At 37.6% G+C, this 19,673-nt stretch overlaps 2 long non-coding RNA genes across 2 annotated transcripts in view; one reads left to right on the forward strand and one right to left on the reverse strand.

Annotated features, from left to right (window-relative positions):
- The window catches only part of LOC146551965 (uncharacterized), a 49,048-nt gene that overhangs the window by 1,411 nt on the left and 27,964 nt on the right, over nt 1-19,673 (forward strand). The gene's annotated exons all lie outside the window — the stretch shown is intronic.
- On the reverse strand, nt 592-1,634 carry LOC146551966 (uncharacterized). The gene is made up of 2 exons (XR_014889990.1): nt 1,467-1,634; nt 592-1,163 (listed from the first exon to the last, which is right to left on the reverse strand). It is a non-coding gene; the product is annotated as an uncharacterized LOC146551966 (long non-coding RNA).

Consider the following 19,673-nt stretch of genomic DNA (forward strand, 5'->3'; position numbering starts at 1 on the left):
GGTGGAATCCTTTTTCACATGGTGTGAGCAAAGTCATCTGCAGCATAGTGACAAAAAACAAAGAATTGATTGTGCAGGAAACCATGAAACCTGTAATCCCTGTTTCAATTCAATGTGGACAATACATTGGAGGAATATAAATACCTTGGAGTACACAGTGATGATTAACTGGACTGGGTTAAAAACAGCACTGCACTCTACAGGAAGGGTCAGTGTTGTCTCTATTTTCTGAGGCGGCTGAGGTCTTTTAAAATTTGTCAAACAATGTGTAACACTTCTGGAGTCGTTACAGTATACTAGGACCAGTTAGGTTCGACTACTAGAGCAGTAATGAGTGTAGCATGTAATAAAGACCACAGACCAGTAAATACGTTTAAATTGCCGGCTTATTATTTTGTGAAGACAGGGAATAGACAGTTATAGACACATTACATAAAACATTCAACATCACACATTTAAGAAAAAGAGGTTTTTCTTTCCCCCCTTTTAGTTCAGTATGTTCTGTCAGTTCATCCTATTTATCTCAAAACCTTTTATTTGGCTTTAGAAGGATGTTATTTTCAACCTAGGTTATTGTTTTATTTATTTCAAGTTCTAAGTTCAAGTTTATCCTTTGATCTATTTGCATTAACACTGTGTTATTTTAAATCAAGTTCAGTTCTTTAGGCCCAAGATTTAATTTAATCTTGGTCTAGGTTCACCTTTAAATTCTCAACCAGTTCTTATTTTGTTTTAACCCAACAAAATTATTTACATTTCCATTAACACCATTACAGCATTAAAATGTAAGGTTGACCAAAATAAATTACAAAAATAAATAAATAAATGTAAAACTGAAAACAATTCAGCAAAAGGCTGAATAAATCCCTTAAACAAACAAATAAACAAAAGAAAGTTGTCTTTGTGTCCTTTAACTATTAGTCCTGGAATTACTCCGAATGATTATCCAGTGCTTTGAAAAGTCCGCTGTTCTTTTGCAGAGGTGTATGGATTAATCCTACCAGTTTTATCAGCGAAAGAGCTCAACGTCCAGCAGGGGGCGTTTTCCTTTTTCCTGCTCGGTACAGTTCAATGGGTCCGTGGGTGGCTCGCCATCTTGTTTCTCGCTCAGCGGATCAAACTCCGATTCTAGCTCAGCATTTCCCGATCCAAACCTTAATGGCCTACCATAACAACAAAATAAAGTGCATAAACATTCGAAAATAACACACGGGTAGCCCTTAAATAACAGTAAAAGTCAGTTTTTTCCAGCTTATTTAGCCGTAAATGAGGTGACGCCAATATGGCGTGCTGAAACACCGTCAAAGGCCTTTGAACTGCAGCCTGTGTGTCGTTTAAGCACGAATCCACCGTTTTTAACATAAAACAACATAAATCTGCTACCTTGGCTCTCCATTTGCATGAAATGAGCAATATAATACAACAAAAATTTCTTGCATGAAATAAAAGACAATTTCTGAACTCACCAAGTCCCGTTCGGTTATGTTCACAACATCACCAAGGCAAGGACAGGTCGGAAAAACAAAAATACATTCTCCAGAGTACAAAAATGGCTTTAAGTAGATTTTTGGCTTATTTTTACTATTTTTTCACTCATTTAAGCAGCAGCTCTGCAAGGACTGTCTGCATTTCTCCCTCTCAAGCATCAAAAAAAAGGGAACAACCCGATTGGGTGTGGCTAATCACAGGAGTCACGCTGCAGCGTGCCCTTTCACAATAAGAGTCTCAACACATATTTTAGCCATTTTACCTGAATTAACATAAAACACCATGAATTAGCAAGTTCTGTACCCTTTTAACATGTTTTTAAACACAAATGAAATCCTATACCATGAATTATATTATTGCTGATGTTTTTAATGAATTTTCTAACCATTATGATCTATTTATTGACTATTTATCACCTGTAATATATTTCTTATGACTGTTTTTACTAACAGGCTTTTATTTGTTGTTAGCTATGTTAACCAGGGTTACAAATGCTCAATATTTTCTATGAGTCTGTTGTGATCAGTGACATCCTGTATGCTATTGCAGGCTGGGCAGCAGATTGAGGGTCGCAGATGCCAACAGACTCAATAAACTGATTCGCAAGCCCAGTGATGTTGTGGGGATGGAGCTGGACTCCCTTAAGGTGGTGCTGGAGAGGTGGATGTTGTCCAAGATAAGGGCAATGCTGGACAATAATATCTCCCACCCACTCAATGACATAAAAATGCCCCACTGTATACAGTATACAGTATACAGTGGGGCATCTTAAGTATGTTGTGGTGCGAGTGGATGTGGATGTGGACTGAGAGCTGAGAGCCTAATATGTTACTGTGAGGAGTTTGGTGTTAATATCACATATGTGTCAGTAAAATCTGTTTTTGTTTGCTTGTTTTTTTAGTAACTCTAAACAATATTTGTTCGTATAAAGTACATCAGGGTTTTGAATGACACATATTGTTTAAAGTTCAAGACAAGATGTCCTTTTATTATTTGAAAGTAAAATGCTTAAGTTTGTCTAAAGTGTAGTGCCTGAGGCAAAGGGAAAATTAAATTGTCTGCCATACAATCCTCAAGGTGGCTGCTGATACAGTATGTGAATGATGTTTTTATCTTTGCGAGTTTCTTGCTTTATCTCTACTTATTTGTGATCTCATGACGATGACTCACATTTGCATGTCTCCTGAAGGACCTGTCTTGTTTGGGCCCTTATTTTTGGGTAAACCTTCCAACACGTTTCCGTATAGGGACAGCGATGTGGTAATTGCCTTGCAGTTCAAAGCTTAAGAAAACAGAATTCTTCTATAATCACATTCAAGAAACTTCCATGCACAGGGAACTTTTGGACACTTTTGTTCAGTTTATGTTGGGTATAATGTCCCTTTTGATCACTGGTAAAATAAAACCATAACACATCTGCGTGGGTTCACCAATTACACTAAGTTGCTGGAGTGTCTGCAGTCTACAGTTTGTGTTTCAGCTCATAGTCCATCTGTCCCTCTGCTGTAATAAGCCACTTCACTGTGAGCTATTGAGTGCGTCATTGACAGGCCACTGTTAGCTGGGCCAAAGATCTGCAAGGGTGCTGTGACTCACTGGTCACCAATAGAGGTCAATGAAAGTCACAGTTTAAATAATGGCACTCTAATGGACAATCAAAGCAAGCAATAAGACAAAAAGTCAGTTCTTTTTGGCTCTGTGAACACAGTAGAGGAAAAGCACCAAGCTGAAATTTTATGGTTTATATTAAAGACATGGAGCTACATTTTAAATATGATCAGACTAATGGAAATTTATTCAACCTTTATGAGTGATAATAAAAAGCCAGTTCAATGTTTTATGTGGTCACCAGTGACTCGGTAACAAATTACATTTTGTAATCTCCCCGTAATGTTATTTAATAGACATATAATGGACACATACCTCAATTGCAGTATGAGAGTTGAAGAATGTCCAAGTCCACTGATTTGACTTTGAGTCTGCAGCTATCTGTAGAGAACAAACGGACCAATGAATTTGCCTTAATAGTAAAGAAAAAAAAAAGAATGATTATGAATGTAACCTACACATAACCACTGACTGGACTCTGTCACACAAGGCTAGAGACTGCTCAGCAACCAGACTAAGGCTTCACTGGAGCTCTGACTGTGGAGTCTGTGAGGTGGAGATGGGGAGGAGATGGGTTGCATTAATGGGAGAATGACAGAGAGCACAGATTTAACCCACGTAAAGTGGAGGCTGATTGGCTCAAAAAAGGCAGGAAAGAAGAAAAGGCAAGACTGTACAAGAGTAACCACGCCAATACTGAGATCAACAGCGTGGGAAAGTGGTAGTGATGTAAAGAACAGAAAAGATTCCGGATTTACTTTGTCATTCAGCATCTCAAAATGTCGTTTTTGAGAAAGCTTAAAATTACATTGCACAAGCTCACATAAGAACATATAAAAGACATCAGTACAAAGTTTTAAAAGAGGCAAGTATAATAAATAAAGAAATATAAAGTTAGTGGTACATATTTAAAAACACAAATAAAATATTATTCAATTGTTGCACAAGAGAAATGTTGATTGTTGATACGTTTTTGTTGACAGATTTATTGAGAGTAATAATCTACAGAACAGCAGCCTAACATGTAGGAAAGCAGGCAGATGAGTGATTACAAATCTTCCTTATCGTGCTTAACCTTAAGCTTAATTTAATCAGCGCAGGTAATCATTGCCGTTCATGCAAATTAATTCCTTTCATGTAAATTCATCAACCCACACCTGTAGATTTCAGTACCACTCTTGTGGTAGCTACACAAACTTTGTTTACTATCAGTTATTTTTTTGGCTGTGTTGCCATTGAAAACTGTCAATGGATTACTTTAACGCTCAAGGAATCTTTAAAACCAGAAGATTCTGAGACAAGTTCTGAAGCCTCTGCACTCCTGTCCCTTTAGATTCTTGTACAATATCATAAGCCTTTGATTATTGAAAAAAAATGTTAAGCCATCATAACAAGGGTCAGAAAAGGAAGTGTGCAACAGGATCTAGCAATTATATCTCCAAACCAGAGGCATATAAAAAGAAATCCCAGTGGTGATGCTGGTGGTGGTGATGAAGATAAAATGGAGACTTGGATGAGGTGACTTGCAAGAGGTGAACATGGGGATAAGGTGTGTTACACAAAGGAGTAGGAGATGAGCAGTGCGATTTAAAGTACACCGAGCAGAAGGTGGGGAGAAAGATGATTAGACAACATCAAAGATGTCAGCATTTAGTTTTACAGTGCAGGAAAGTGGAAGTGATTTAGTCTTCACAATTTTATGATATGGAACATTATTCTGAAAAATGTACCACAATTTATAGACACATTGTGCACATTGGTTAACCTCTGACCAGCTTTACTCCTGAGAAACTCTGCTTAAGATTCTCTTTTTATGCCCATTAAATTTACTGACCTGTTGCCAATATACTAATTACTTCCAAAATGTTTCTTGAACTGTTACTTGGAGTAAACGATCCATTTACGGTTCCATCCTTTTTTCTCCCCATTTCAACTTTTAGGATATGTTGCTACCAACAAATTAAAATGACTTATTTTTTTAATTAAAATGGTATACTTTCAGTAGAAAATGTGAATAATTTAGACCATTGTTATAACTGTTACCAGTGAGAAATTATTGAAAAAGGTGGCGTATTTATAAAAGTCAATATTTCAACATATATCTCTGTAAACATGCTTGCATGCTACAGTTATGGCTAAATGCTACAATCAGTCAAGCTTTAGGCAAATAAAAAAAGAGCTTGGCTAAAATAATCAAGACATATTACATCCAGTAACTGGAGTGAATTGCTTACATTTTATCACAATGTTATATACATAGCTTTCTATGGATTCAAGAAATGTAGCGAGAGTATGAAAAGAACATAATGTTTAAGAAGTTTAGAGCTGAAACAGTCTTCTTTGTAATAGTTGTCATACAGAAAAACAAACTTGTACTTTCATCTGTCAAAACACCATTTTATACAATAAATTTTCCATATAGTAAGAAAGACACTCATTACAAAGGAACTGCAATTCTCCATGGTGATTGTCTGTAAAAGCAGCTGAAAGGATAAACAAAAAGTAAATTAACAGCAAATGCAGTCTGCTTTAGCAGCAGTATATTCAGCAGGAAGAAAAATTAATTACGAATGGAACAGAGTGTATATCTTCTTCAGCATAGGAATGAGCCTTGGCACTCAGTTGTAGTTCAGTGGAAATGCAGACACTAATTTAGTTTTGTAATTGAGAAGTCATACATTGAAAGTTTGAGCATCTAAAATTTAATCAAAGCACTCAAGTGGAATACTTAATATTAGATATTATGGGAGAGAATGTGGATAAGAATCATATCCACATCCAGTTATATGTATTTTTGCTTATAATCTTTGGTTGTAAATTCAAAACATCTTCTGCCAGTATCAGTCTCTGACTGACAGTTTACATCGGCTTTGAAATATTCAGTATGTCTGACCCAGACTTCTCCAATGCATATATGAGACGATTCTAAGGTAACTGGGAAAAGTCAGTGTTAAGTCGACTGTGAAAAGACCAAGTCAAGTCTAGAGTTATGAAAACAAATCTGTGTCAGGGCCTAAACCATCTTTAGCTCACATCACTCAGAATAAGTCCTGCCCTGAGGCATTCAAGAAAAGCTCATCTGAAATAATGATGGGGTCCACAGCAGGACCCAATACAGACAGCTTCAAAATTCAAAAGTTTAATTGAGGAGTTATGTAATGTTCAAGAACAAATGTACCATCTTGATGGAGAGGGTTAATGCTAGGGAGCAGCTTTTCAGCTACGCAGGGGAACACTGGGAAACAGGGAAATGGAGTTATTAGTCAGGTCTTATCAATTCATCCCAGTCATTTTAAAAACCAAGACAATAAGTCAACTCTATAAGGCTTAAGTCTGTCTCAAAAAGTCTTAATAAGTTGATTGTGGTTTGACAAGCAGTTCTCCTTTTGGATACTAAGTATAAAAGCAATAAGCAATTAAAATATTTTTTATTATAAGTATTTCAGAATTGTTTAGTATTATTAGCTAGCAATACTGTATCTTACAATGAACATGTCCACCATGAATACCATATGTTTGTTAATAATAGCAGTGAGATCTGATTCCAGAGTATCAATTTAAGTAACAGTGAGTATTAAAGAACACGAGGAGAGAATGAAAATGGTGAAAAGGAGTAAAACATGCAGCATACATAATAAGAAAGCAGTTATTCCAAACAGCCAATACAGGCCCTTGCTTTTGTAGATATATTACTTGATGCCTTTGTTTCCGTTCATGACACCTGTTTGAAGTTACAAAATGTTAGACATGAACAATGACGGATAGGTTTGTCCACTCAAAGGCTAAGCTGTCACCCCAGGAAAGGTAAGCTCTTTATCTTCTAATGACTCAATTTCCTCTGTCTTCCAGCGAGGAGGTGGGCCAACACCCAGTAGTAAATGATAATTTGGATGACTGTTGACATCTTGATAAAACAGGGGGTATGGTGGGATTCAGGAGTTAGCTGTGCTGGTGGGGAGTTTTAAGATGACATGATCAAAGTCAACCTTTAGTATTATAGCACTGGGGATGTGTTTTGTCCGGGGCTGGAAAGCATTGTAAGTTGCCATCATTTTATTTCACAGTTTTTGCTGAATCACTGACTCTGTAAGTAACTGCCCCATAAAAAAAAATCGAATAACCCTCACTGGGCTGAAAAAGTGTCCTTTATAAAACCTGGAGTTTGGAAGAAAAAGACACTAAAAAAAAAGTGTAGGCAGCTCACCAGGTTCTTAATGGAAATGCAGCCAAACATATGCTCACAGGGATGAAGGCAAACATATTTCACATGAAAACAGCTTCCATACATGAACAATTTCATCGAACGCTCAGAAGAAAATTCAAGGCGAAGAAGACAGAGGGAGAAGCAGTGTAAAAGAACACCTCAATTCAAAGTCTACATTAAATGAGTAAGTGTGGAAGGGAAAAATGCTCTCAATATGATAAATGCTCCCTTGTCCACTGAACACAATTTAGAAATCATTTAGCGCTTTACCATATCCCTGAGGGGGGTAAGATAATTGCATATAGGAAATATATTCAGTTTATGTAAAATCTATAAATAAATAGAGCTCTTTAGCTATGAGACAGGAAAAAGCCTTATATAGTCCTACATTAATATGTCCCTACAGCACAGTTAAGAAAGTACGCTTGAATAAAACAGACATAGCCAACTGTCTGGGCAATATGATACCTGTCATAACTGTTGACAGCAAAGTCATTTTAGCAGAGACAGAATTTGATTCGAAATGTAGCTTTACTAAGATGGAGCAAGTTGACTGATATGCAGAGCTTAGAGCTGGATTTATTGATTTTCACTCATCGTAATTCAGCACTTTAAAGAGCATTAGCATCTCAGTCCATTCCCCACTGTTCTGCCGGTTAGACGTGGTTATCTGGGCTGTGTGCTACTGCTTTCACAGACTACCATCTGGCTGTAAAAAGATACTTCTCCCATGCCTGCAGAATTATAGGAAATTTGGTTGCAGTGTTACTGTAATGGCCAAAATTTGTAAGTAATAATTACTTTGCAAATTTTAAGCAGTGAACCATGAATTAGCTTTTTAATACAGTTAGGTCCATAAATATTTGGACAGAGGCAACTTTGTTCTAATTTTAGTTCTGTAGATTACCACAATCGATTTTAACTGAAACCACTCATTGAAGTGCAGATTTTCAGCTTTAATTCAATGGGCTGAACAAAAAGGTAGCATAGAAATGTGAGGAACTAAAGCATTTTTTAACAAAATTCCTTAATTTCAGGGGGCTCAAAAGTATTCATGTTTTGCAAAAATGTAACTGTGGCAGTAAGGACAGACCTGACTGCATATTTCACTCTTTCAACACTTTATTCCCGGTTGCTGATCTTTCAGCTCTCGCCAGCCACACATACACAACAACAACAACCAACTCCTCAAGTCCCGGCACGTTTAATAGACGAGGCATGATGAGCTGATCGAGCTCAGGTGTGTCCGCCTCCCCCACAACCGCGCCACAAACCAAGCCACACCACATTCCCCCATCGCGGCAGGTATGAGTGGGATCAATGGGCTGACCGCATTTGCTGCGGTGGAGGTGAACAGATGGCTTCGGGTGCCGACCGCGTGTCCAGGAGCGGTGACAGAGCTGGACTGGAGGCCACCTGTGTGGCATGCAGCAGTGCAGCAGGTGTGGATGTGAGCCAAGGCTAACAGGTGGCTTGGGAGGCATTGGTCCCTCAGGTGCCACAAAATCCGGCTCGGGCTAAGCAGATCCCACTGGTGCGGTGACCTCTGGCTCGGGCAGAGAAGGACCAGGTGGCACGCTGACCTCTGGCGAAAACATGGCAGGTTCCTCCCGTGCGCTGACCTCCGGACTGGCGTGGGGGATGCTTCCCTCTCCTATGCGGTCGAGGAACGCCAGTGGGGTCGGCAGCGGTGTTGACCAGGAGCTGCCAGACTCTCTATCAGTTGCATCTGGTGCTCGGACCTGCTCCCTCCGTGTGGCCACCAGCTCAGCCACCATTCAGACCAGTACCTCCCCTGGCTAGTCGTAGTTCTGCTGTTCCACGTCCCAAGTTTCGGCACCAATGTGGCAGTAAGGACGGGCCCCACCACATATTTCAGTCTTTCAACTAGTGATGTGCCAATCATGAATGAATCGTTCAACACTCAAGAATCACTTTACTGACTCGTGAATCATGATTCACAAGCCCAACTGACTCATTCACTGACTCATCCCTGTTGCTGTTAGCAAACTAATTTCATTAGTAGAAATATATCTAGCTTATAATTAAAATTGTGGGGAAAAAACAACAGCCAGTTTCTTAACATAAACATTTCTGCTCTGAACTGGAAGAAAAAACCCTGATATACTAATAAAATTAAATAAAAATAAATAAAATAAATGTTCCCTTTAGAAATCTTAATTTTTTTGCTCTTTTTTGCTCTATAAAAATAGTTGGTTCTCTTTTTCAATCACTCATCTTAGCAGTAGGATATACATGAAAAGAGACTCAAATGATCCAAAAATCCGATTCATTTTGGTGAGTGACTCATTCAAACTTGATTGAATTTACCATCACTGCTTTCAACACTTTTTATTCCTGGTTGCTGCTCTTTCCGCTTTGTCCACCTCCCCCACAACCACACCACGAACCACGCCCGCCATAGTAATGCTTTGCTCTAGTTTTCCAAATCTTATCCAAGACTGGTGATGAGAACAAGAACACATTTCAAACATCTCTGATCAGCAGTTCAACACTGAGTATTATTAATTTAACTGTGTATGTCACTTTCAGGAAAAAGTTTGAAAAATACCATCTCCCAATGGGTCTAATATAATAAGCCTTAATGGTCCAAATATGCCTTCATTTTGCTGAAGGAAAAAATAAAACACCATGGCTGAGATTATTCTCTCTGGTGTTATAAACAAGCATATTATCCAGACATCCATGAAAGAGAGGACTTTTGAGATCCATACATTTTAGAAGTTAGTTGAGACAAAATGCCATGCTCTGCTTGCTGTAATTTGGGTACTCTCATTTAGGCGATTTTGTTCCATATGTAAACAATAATTAAAAATAATGAAGCAGGGTTTGTAGGGTTGATGAGATTCCCCTAATTGATACAGAGTGCTCTGCCATACCATAGTTAACTTCAGCAGTATGTTTGGGCTAATATACAGTAAACACAGCACACATGGAGGGTTCTCAGTGAGATACAGAACTTGCAAGTCTATTATGATCCAACAAGTAGAAGACACTGAAAATGGACTAAATTGCATACACAAAAGTGTCTGATATAGATTCTCAACATAACAAATTGGTATCCTGCTGCATAGTTTCAGTTTCATTTAATTGATTTCCTTCAAAAAAATCATAACCCTAAACTTGATATCCATACCAAAGTCTTAATACACCAAACAGTGATTTGTCTTTTTAGTGATTTGTCGAGTATGCCACGCGCCCTAGGGCTGCTTTGTAGATCTTGAGTTATATGTAGGTTTTAAAACTTACATATAAGTAGCGCTAATAAGAAGCTGCATAGGTTAGGATGACGTGGAATCAATTCAAAATAGATAAATAAAATACAATATAATAAAAAAACAAGGGATGCAGTACGACTTTGAAAAGATGAGAGCCACAGCCAAGGCTTGGGCCCAGAAACAGTATTATGAAGGGTCGATGTGTCATCACCCAACAACTAGATATGCATAAAGGAGTTACATTAAAATGAAACAGGGTCATGAAATGAAAATTTTAAGTGAGTTACCTTTTGAAAAAAGCTCTTACTTTCACTTCAATAACCAACAAAATATGTAATTTGCCTTGGGCTAGTCCAACTTTTGCACACTACTGTGGCCTCAGCATTAATAATTCAATTTAAGTTGTGATATGGACTTTTTTGAGTTATTTTTAGATATGAACAAATCATGTAAATGCATAATTGGTGCATACCAAATACCTTAATGTCTTATAAATCTCACAAACAAGTAATCCAGTGCCTTTTATGCCGACTCTCACAGTCTGTCAGAACAACCATATGAAGTACTTACTGCTCTACACTTATACCTCATGTGCACCAACATGCAAACATTCACTGTCTTTGTGCACATTCTCAATGACAGGCTACATGTGTGCTGGGCATGCAACAAAAGAGATACAGGTTAAGTGATTTGTGTCCTTCTGCAAGTGTGCACTGTGTTGCCGACTGTCTGAATGTTTGATTACCCCAATGGAATATGTCAGAAAAACTGATTATGCAGCATCACAGTGAAACTCATTATGAATTATGGATGAATCTCACTCTCATAGATGAAATTCTGCTGAGTGAATTCAGCGAGAATAACATTGTTTACAGAGTTGGAGGGTCCTTGGGCTGTCTTTCCCTCATTCTATGAGCCTTGTAATTATTTCATAATCTACACAACTTCAATATCATAGTTTAATTAATACTGTTGTAAAAGCCAGTGAAAACAAGGCATTACCAGAGTACCGTCGAAGTGGAAAAATGAAGTCCAATTATGGCACAATTTAAATATAAAACATTGTTTATGCTGGTTTTCTATGCAGTCTTTAAAAATTAGAATCACTTTAGCAACAAACAGAGTTCTACATTCTTCTACTTAGGGCTGCAATCCCACAGTGCTTACACTACATCTGTGCATTAAGTCTAAGTTTCTTAACAATGTTCCACATTCCAAGTAAATGTATGCACAGTGGTAATTCTTAGCATCATACCATACAGCGATCATGTTATTAATCTGATTACAGGATCTAGACTCACAATAGAAGACCCTGTGCAGACCAAACTTCAAAACACCTCTGAAACACTGTCCCAGTATGCTGTTTTTTAACTTTTATCCAGATGCAAATTTAGATATACTTCAGGACACAGCAGTTTCATGGTGCTTGGTCTTTGTCCCAGGATTTGATTCTTAATTTGCTTATTGTTTAGGTTTTTACTGTATTCCCTGTTTTTCGTGTCTTTTCACTCTGTGTCATTCCTCTATGTTCAGTTTAGTTCTGTGTCTCCGTTTCCCTGTTTAGATGTTGCTTTTCACCCTCTGTTTTAGTTTGGTTCCATTTCTCCCCAGAGAAAGTGAAACTAAACGTGTTGATTGTCAGTACCTGTGTCAGCTGTCTCAACATACCTCGTTACCTTGTATGTACCTTCACTTTGCTTGTTTTCCTCTGTGTGTTTCCCTGTTGCTCTCTGGTTTGGGTTGGATTTTCGTTCCTTTGATTCCTGGACTATGATTTGCATTTATGTTGGGACTTTTATAAGCCAAATAAAGGATTTGTCTTTATTTTTTAATGAACTCTATTCTTGCATGCTGCATTTGGATTCTCATATCTCACACTTTGCATCATGTCAAAAGGGGGTGTATCTCAAAGATGCAAGTGGTTCTGATATAACAAAAGTATTGGATGCCAAGGGTTTGCAGAGAAGGTAGCATGCGGTTGAACAACACTACATGGAAAATTCAATTTTTTTAACTTATTGTTTGTTTTTTACAATGTACTTGAAAAAACATCAATACATACATCAGTAGATATAATCTTTACTGAGGAAACAGCCAACACAACACACACAGCGCATAGTTTTTCTCACTTTTATCAAAAATATGCTGGAGATTGGATGGGGTGGGGAGCGTTGTTTGTCCTTCATGCTAAAATTCCTTTAGCTGTAAGATATTTAAGTGTTTGTATTTTTCATGCCCAATTCCTAAACATTTCAGTAGGATTCAAACTTAAGTTGACAAGGTCATCCCGTATTTTTTTTGATTGGATTTGCTCATATGCTAATGCTGATGAAAAGTTAACTTGTAATTCTTTGATAGAAAAGAAGTTTTTCCTTGCATTTGTCACATGTAGGTCTTTAAAGAGAGAGAGTCAAAGAGAGTTCAAAAACTTTTTTTCAAGTAAATCTATATTGGAAAGATTTTGGAAAATAAGGCTTGATCTATAACTGCCTACATGTGACTGTAACTACAGCAATGGTTATGTGCAACAAAACTTTAAACTGTTCAACTGTTCCAGAGAGGAATTGTGTCATGAGTTTGTATAATGGAAATTTGTAGTGCTGTTGAGTTCGGCAGGCATGCAAAACAAATATTATAAATATTTTATAGTTAAATTTTTTTATGTAATATACACAAAACTATGCACTTTTCCACATATTTTTTGACATATTTTCACCAGGGAGGGTACTAGACAGACCACAGTTCCCAGTGGACCTCCAGTTAAGGTTCAGGAGTGCATGAACTTTAACTTTCCTGTTGGCTTTGTTGCTTGTTTTGGAATTGAATTTCAGTTACTATGTGATCTCATAATCTTAATTGTTAGCTGCCTTCTGTCATCTTTATAAGAGCTTGAAAGAGTTTCAATTGAACTACTTATAAAGGCAGGCCAAGCTAAGGCCAGGGGTGCACATAAGTGGTCCGCAGGAGTGCATTCACTGTCAATTCACCAGTTAAGAAGTTGCAACGCGCGTTTGCATACATATAAAAGGCACTGTTTTTGTCTGCTAGAGTGGGATTTTCACAGCATATTCTGCACCACATCTCTGTGCGTTCATAATTTGTTTGAATCCAGCTCACCTCCTGCAACCACTTTTTACGAGAATACAGGCTTCTTTTGCGGTTCGGACTACTTTTGACATTTCTTTGGAGGTGGAGGAACACCGAAATAATTGCTTAAAGGAACTTGCTTCTTCGACATCTTTAGGAGTTCTAAACAAATGTCTGTCCTCCTCCAGAAAATCTTATGTACGCAAACGGGCGTTGCAACTTCTTATCTGGTGCACATCTTTTATTTTGACAGCGAATGCGCACCTGCGGACCACTTATGTGCACCCCTGGCTAAGGCCAAATTCTGGTTTTATTTATATTCTATCTATAGAGCATGGACTACAATCAGGACAGATAAGTAAAAAAGTGTAAAGAGTAAAGTAGAAAAGTAGAACCAGAGAATATAAAAAAGGCAGAAGATCCTGTAGGAACATCTAAACAAATCACAGCATAACCACAGGAAATATGTTACTGCAAACATTTGACAATTTCAAGAAAATGTCAGTTAAAAATGTCAGCACTCATAACCGTCAGTAAGAAAAACACCCCACCGACCTCACACCACACACACTGAGAAATCTGAAATACTTGAAAACTAAAGCAGCATTGTTTTGGAATCGGTTTTTATTTCCCCTCAAGTACTCCTGTCACTTGTGAAGAGAAACACTGATAACAGAGTCTCTATCAGGTGTGTTTATCAAGCTTGCAAAAGTAAAGATTTGTTTGTTGTGCCTTATGGACCAGGATGAACACAGAATGCTTGCATCTGTGGTTTCTGCTAAGCTTCTCAAAATAATTATTACTCAGCTTTTAAAATTTGTATAATATTTTCTGTGTATGCATGAGGGAAATATGTGAACTTCAAGATTAACAGCCATGCTGATTAACGTGCTGTCACGATGTGAATACAATACTTGGTGCCAGGTTTCCACATTTCTCATCTGTTGTGCAAGACGTTTTAATATAACCTGATGATGTGACCTGGATAGTTTGAAGAGACATTCATTTAAAGCTACACTAATCAATAGCAGTTCCTGTGACGTATATCTGTTGCACTAATCAATGATTAATTAGCATTGCAATCAATCAAAGCACTGATTTGAAGCAGAAATAATTAATATTACTCTCTGTGCACATCCCCTCATCTCTGTGGAGACATACCATGTTTATTGATTTTGCTTTCTGACATTTTAAACTTGGAATAGCAGCCAAAATTAGAGCCCAGCAGCTAAATGTTTACAAGGGAAGCTGATGGAAACCAAAACAGCATTTAAGGAAGACTAATTAAAGGATTTACACTCACTAGCTGAGTCACTTGGATTTCTGCAGAATGCATGGTCACCCTTTTCCCATGATAAATTTATGAATCAATATAGTTATTGGGTTTTTTTTTTTCTTGTTTTGTTTTTTTTAGCTTCTTACATTGCCAAATGGACAAACAATGACTAATAATACAAATATAATAAATAGTTTGACAATTTTTGGGAACACCGACTACTGGTTGTCTAGTAAAAACAAAAACATGACATACAGAAGGTAAATATATCTCTAATATATATCTCTAGCCTGCAGCTAGCTAGCTTGCTTGCTTAGCTTAAAGCAACGAGTGTAAATACGTCTCTGAAAGTAACAAAAACATCTAACAACAGGTTTGAAAAATTAACATGTCTTTATTTTAACTTGTATATAAATATTAGCAAACAAATGGCAATGTGGTCTTTAATGTGCGTTATTAAAATTAAATAGCCTTTTGTGACTATTAGCATTTGACCAGCAGAAATATTTGGTAACTATTTCTGTGCTATGTGGTATCTTTCTGTCCCTTGAATGACAATTTTGCAGTACAGACTGTTAGCACTTGGCTTCATTTTAGAATAAAAACTATGTTTCAAGAGATATTTTATGATGTTCAGCAAAGAAAAGTAGAGTTTTATTTCGAAATGAGTATAAAAGATATATTTCCAACCCAAACCATTCAACAGCATTCAACTCTGTATTATTCTTATCAGTAAAGAAGATCAATACTGGGTAACTACATTCCCTTTCACTGCAGGAGAACAGTTTCTTGCCATAATCTTTTTATGCTGAAATCTTAACTTTCCTACTTTAGAAATTTTCATTGACATCTTTGAGTATAATTTCACATGGACAAAAGCAAAGAATTGGAAAATGAAAGAAAAAGGTTAGCGGTGTCTGGTATTACTGATTAAATCTGTTCACATTTTAATAAGCACTCATACCATTTCACCATTTTGTTAGAGGGAAAGTGACCTTGATATTAAATTAACATTAGCTGGCTTACACAGCAGGGTAAGGCTGGCATTTACTGCCCTGCCTGCTAATTTGTTTTGGTTCAAGAGTGGCCATTCAGCTGGGTATTTACTGACAGAGATATCATGATTTTTATTTCAAAATGAAGCCAAATAATGACAAAAAAAAATTGCTGTTGCCTATGCATTCTACTTTCAACTCTATTCATTCTAGAGCACCGGTAAATGCTTGAGGGCACCAGCCAGTTTGGAAGTCAAACTATAATGTGCTTTTAGCAAGGGTTCAGTAGTTTTGCTAGTTAGCTTCATTGCTTCCATTGATTTTCTGGCTCTACACTGTCTAATCAAACAACTTCCCTTTCCATTGTACTTCACTACTGAATACACAGTATATCATATTAGGCCAACATCAACTTCTCCTTACTGGGTCCTTGAAAATTCTAGAATAGAATTTATGAGTCTTCTACTCTCATACAAAATATTAAACGATCAGACCTCTTAGTACCATATTATACCAATGGATAACTGCAGGCTGACTATTAACTACAGGACACCCAGCACTGCTTCTGTCAGCTAAAAACAGGAAACTAAGGCTGTAATTTGCACGGTTCTCCGAAGTCTGTGCTGCAACATTCACAGGTAAGTCTGCTGGGATTAATTGTTGGGTGAATAAAATATTTTGGACACTTTGGACCCCTCAGTACCAACTGAGCACAGTTTAAACACCAGAGCTAACCTGAGTATTAGTATTATAGTACTGGTGACCATGTTGTTTGCATCCCTTTATGACAACAATATGCCAATCTTCTGATGGCTGCTTCCAGCAGGAGAACATGCCATGTCACAAAGCTCAAACTGGTTTCTTCAAAATGACATTTCTTCATTGTCCACAAGTGATATCCACAATCATCAAATCTCAATTCAGTAGAGCACTTTTGGGATGCGATGGAATGGAAGATTGGCTGGTTCGTGTAGGGGAGACCGGGGATAGTGGTAACATGGGTCAGTTGTAACACTTCCAATTTCTCCAATCAGGGCTAAGTTTCAAATGATGTGACTCATCCTGTGCATGCCCAATTCAGTTCTGCTATCACATGTGAAAAATCAGCACATTTCGTCAAACACAGACAATTTAACACGAAAAAAAGTAATTTGTATGCCAAAAAGTAAGTTTTTCTACTTTATTTCAATTTCTAATAGCATTATCTGCTTTGCAGCTAAACTCATCAAACTCAAATTATGTTATTTGTATGTCTATGGGGATATATTCTGTGTAGGTCTTTAGTGCTAATGTTTTAGCCATTGGCTGTAATGTTAGCTAGTTCGTGGCTATAGGAGTCTGGGTCAGTTGTAACAGCAACAGTCTGGGTTAGTTGTAACAATAATGCAGATGTTACAACTTACCGCACTATTACTTTAACTTATATTAAACAAGTTGGGGCAACGACATCAGCAGAGATGTCGCATTTGTATATGTGGTTAATGCCATTGGCAACACAATTACTTCACTGTTTGTGTTCCCACACATACATTATGCAGACCTCTGTGTCAGAGATGGACCAGTAGGAAGTACTGGTAGTGGAAATAAGTCAGGATGGGTGCAAGAAACAGATTTCCTCATCTTTCTGAAGCACTCTGCAAACCTCACCAAGGTAAGCCATGATAAAAAGTAATGGAATTGCGATGCTGGTGAACAACTACATTTTTTCAGCTTCATTGTTATGTTCAAAATTGGTGCAAGAGTTGTAGGTTATAATGCCCACTGAGCCAATGAGGCCAAACTCAAGGAAGACCAACCAAAATTAATGTTCAGTTGCAGAAAATTCCATAATTTGTCTTTTTTGGGGGGTTGGAATATGTTCAAAAGCTAGATTTCTGCATTCTGTCTCACACACACACACACACACACACACACACACACACACACACACAGCTACATAAATGGATGTAAGTGCATTCATGTGTTGAATAAACAAAGATTACATGTTAATATTTTGTTAGTACCCTTATTTCATTGTGTTACATTTTACCCCAGGATATGTTACAACTAACCCAGACTATGGGGTTAATTGTAACATTTCACTCTTTGTGTTTGAGGCCATACCATGCAATGGGTAATTGTGCTGCAGAGAAAATAGCTGCACTATTTAATAGCAGAGACAAGTAAATACTTTGCATTACATTTTGAATCCACTACCTTAAAAGAGCTTCAATTTACAGACAGAAATGTCAAAAATGTTACAACTATCCCTGGTCTCCCCTACATCAGCGGTCTCCAACCTTTTTTGCGCCGTGGACATTTATGTGCGACAATATTTTCACGGACCGGCCTTTAAGGTGTGGCGGATAAACACAACAGCATAAAACCCGTGCCGGTAACAAAAAAAAAAAAGATTTATTCATAACACACAGGAAAAGACCCAGGGAAACTGACTTAACGATAAAAACAATAAAAAAGGAAAAACTTCTGAAAACCATACATTTCACACCAGACGTACCAAACGAAACCGGTCTGTGGGGTTGGTGTACGTGACTGTGTCATGCTGTCATATTTCTGAAGGCAAAATAGGGTCCAATCCAGCACTAACGAGATTTAACTAATTAGCTTGCTGGTGAGTTTTTGTGAATTTAAAAACATATTTATAAAATGAAATGACAAAAAAGCAACAATCAGAAATGCCATTCATCACAAGTTTGTCACAAGTTTAGAGCCAAGTGGGATGAGGAGTTGTGTGACACACAAACACAGGCGCTCCAGACAAGTCCCAAAGTGTGAACTCTTGATCCAGAGGAAAAAAAAAGCAGATGAATGATGTTTTTTTTACTTTTTCATGTCAACTTCCTCCATTCTCTTTGGGTTTTTTTTGGAACTCTGAATAAGACTTACAGCAGTTCACGAACCCGTGTGATTAAAAAGTGATGTTAATGCAATCCCACAAGGAGTCCGGCTCATGCAGGCAGACAAAAAGCAGCAATCTCAAGGTGACCCCACCAGTCTCCCATAAATATTTTATCAAAGTCTGCACAGAGCTCAGAGATCCAGTCCCTGTCACAAAGCATTCTCTGAAGACTTATATTCCTCACAAGAGGAAGCGTTACTTTGCTAATATGTTAATACACACATGTATGTTAATCTACCAACCAGACCAATATGAGTGAAATCATTCATAAAGGGCTTGAGGAATGTCAGTGGCAGTAAGTGAAATACTTTATAGCTCTTCTGAGGTGTTCTCGGGTGGCAGCTTTTATTATCTGCCTCAGTTCTCACATAAAGGCTTCTCTCACTGCAGAGCTCAGTCCAGTGCAAAGGGTTTCATCAGCTCTCCATATCAAACCAGAAAAGAATTGCCTTTGGCATTTCTAAGTAATGCATGACTTCACTTGTATTTCTGTCTCTACTTTTAATCTCTGAAAATCGCAGACTGTCAGTCAGCATTTAGTCCCCGTCTGACACATCCAGAAAATGTCAAATTTGCTAAAGGAAAATAAAAAGAAACTCAGTTTAGAGTTCATAAGTTCATGCTAATCTGTGTCTTGACAAAACAGCATGATGCTCAGAACACAAATCAATAAAATGTTTTGTTTCTTAAGTTTGTCTGAGTCTTTTGCAAACTGAAGAAAAACAAGCATAGGCACACTGTGTAGCATATGGCTCAGTCTGACAGCTTTAGTAGCTCCCTTTCTTGCTTTCAAGAGTTTTTGCATAATCCAAGTTCCATAACCATTCAGGAACAAAACTAAACTTCACTATAAAATGTGTATTTTTCTCCACTAAAA

This window comes from Mchenga conophoros, linkage group LG19 (assembly GCF_057382185.1).
Source record: "Mchenga conophoros isolate Kocher_MC1m ecotype Shallow Benthic linkage group LG19, M_conophoros_male_GT1.1, whole genome shotgun sequence".
NCBI lineage: Eukaryota > Metazoa > Chordata > Actinopteri > Cichliformes > Cichlidae > Mchenga > Mchenga conophoros.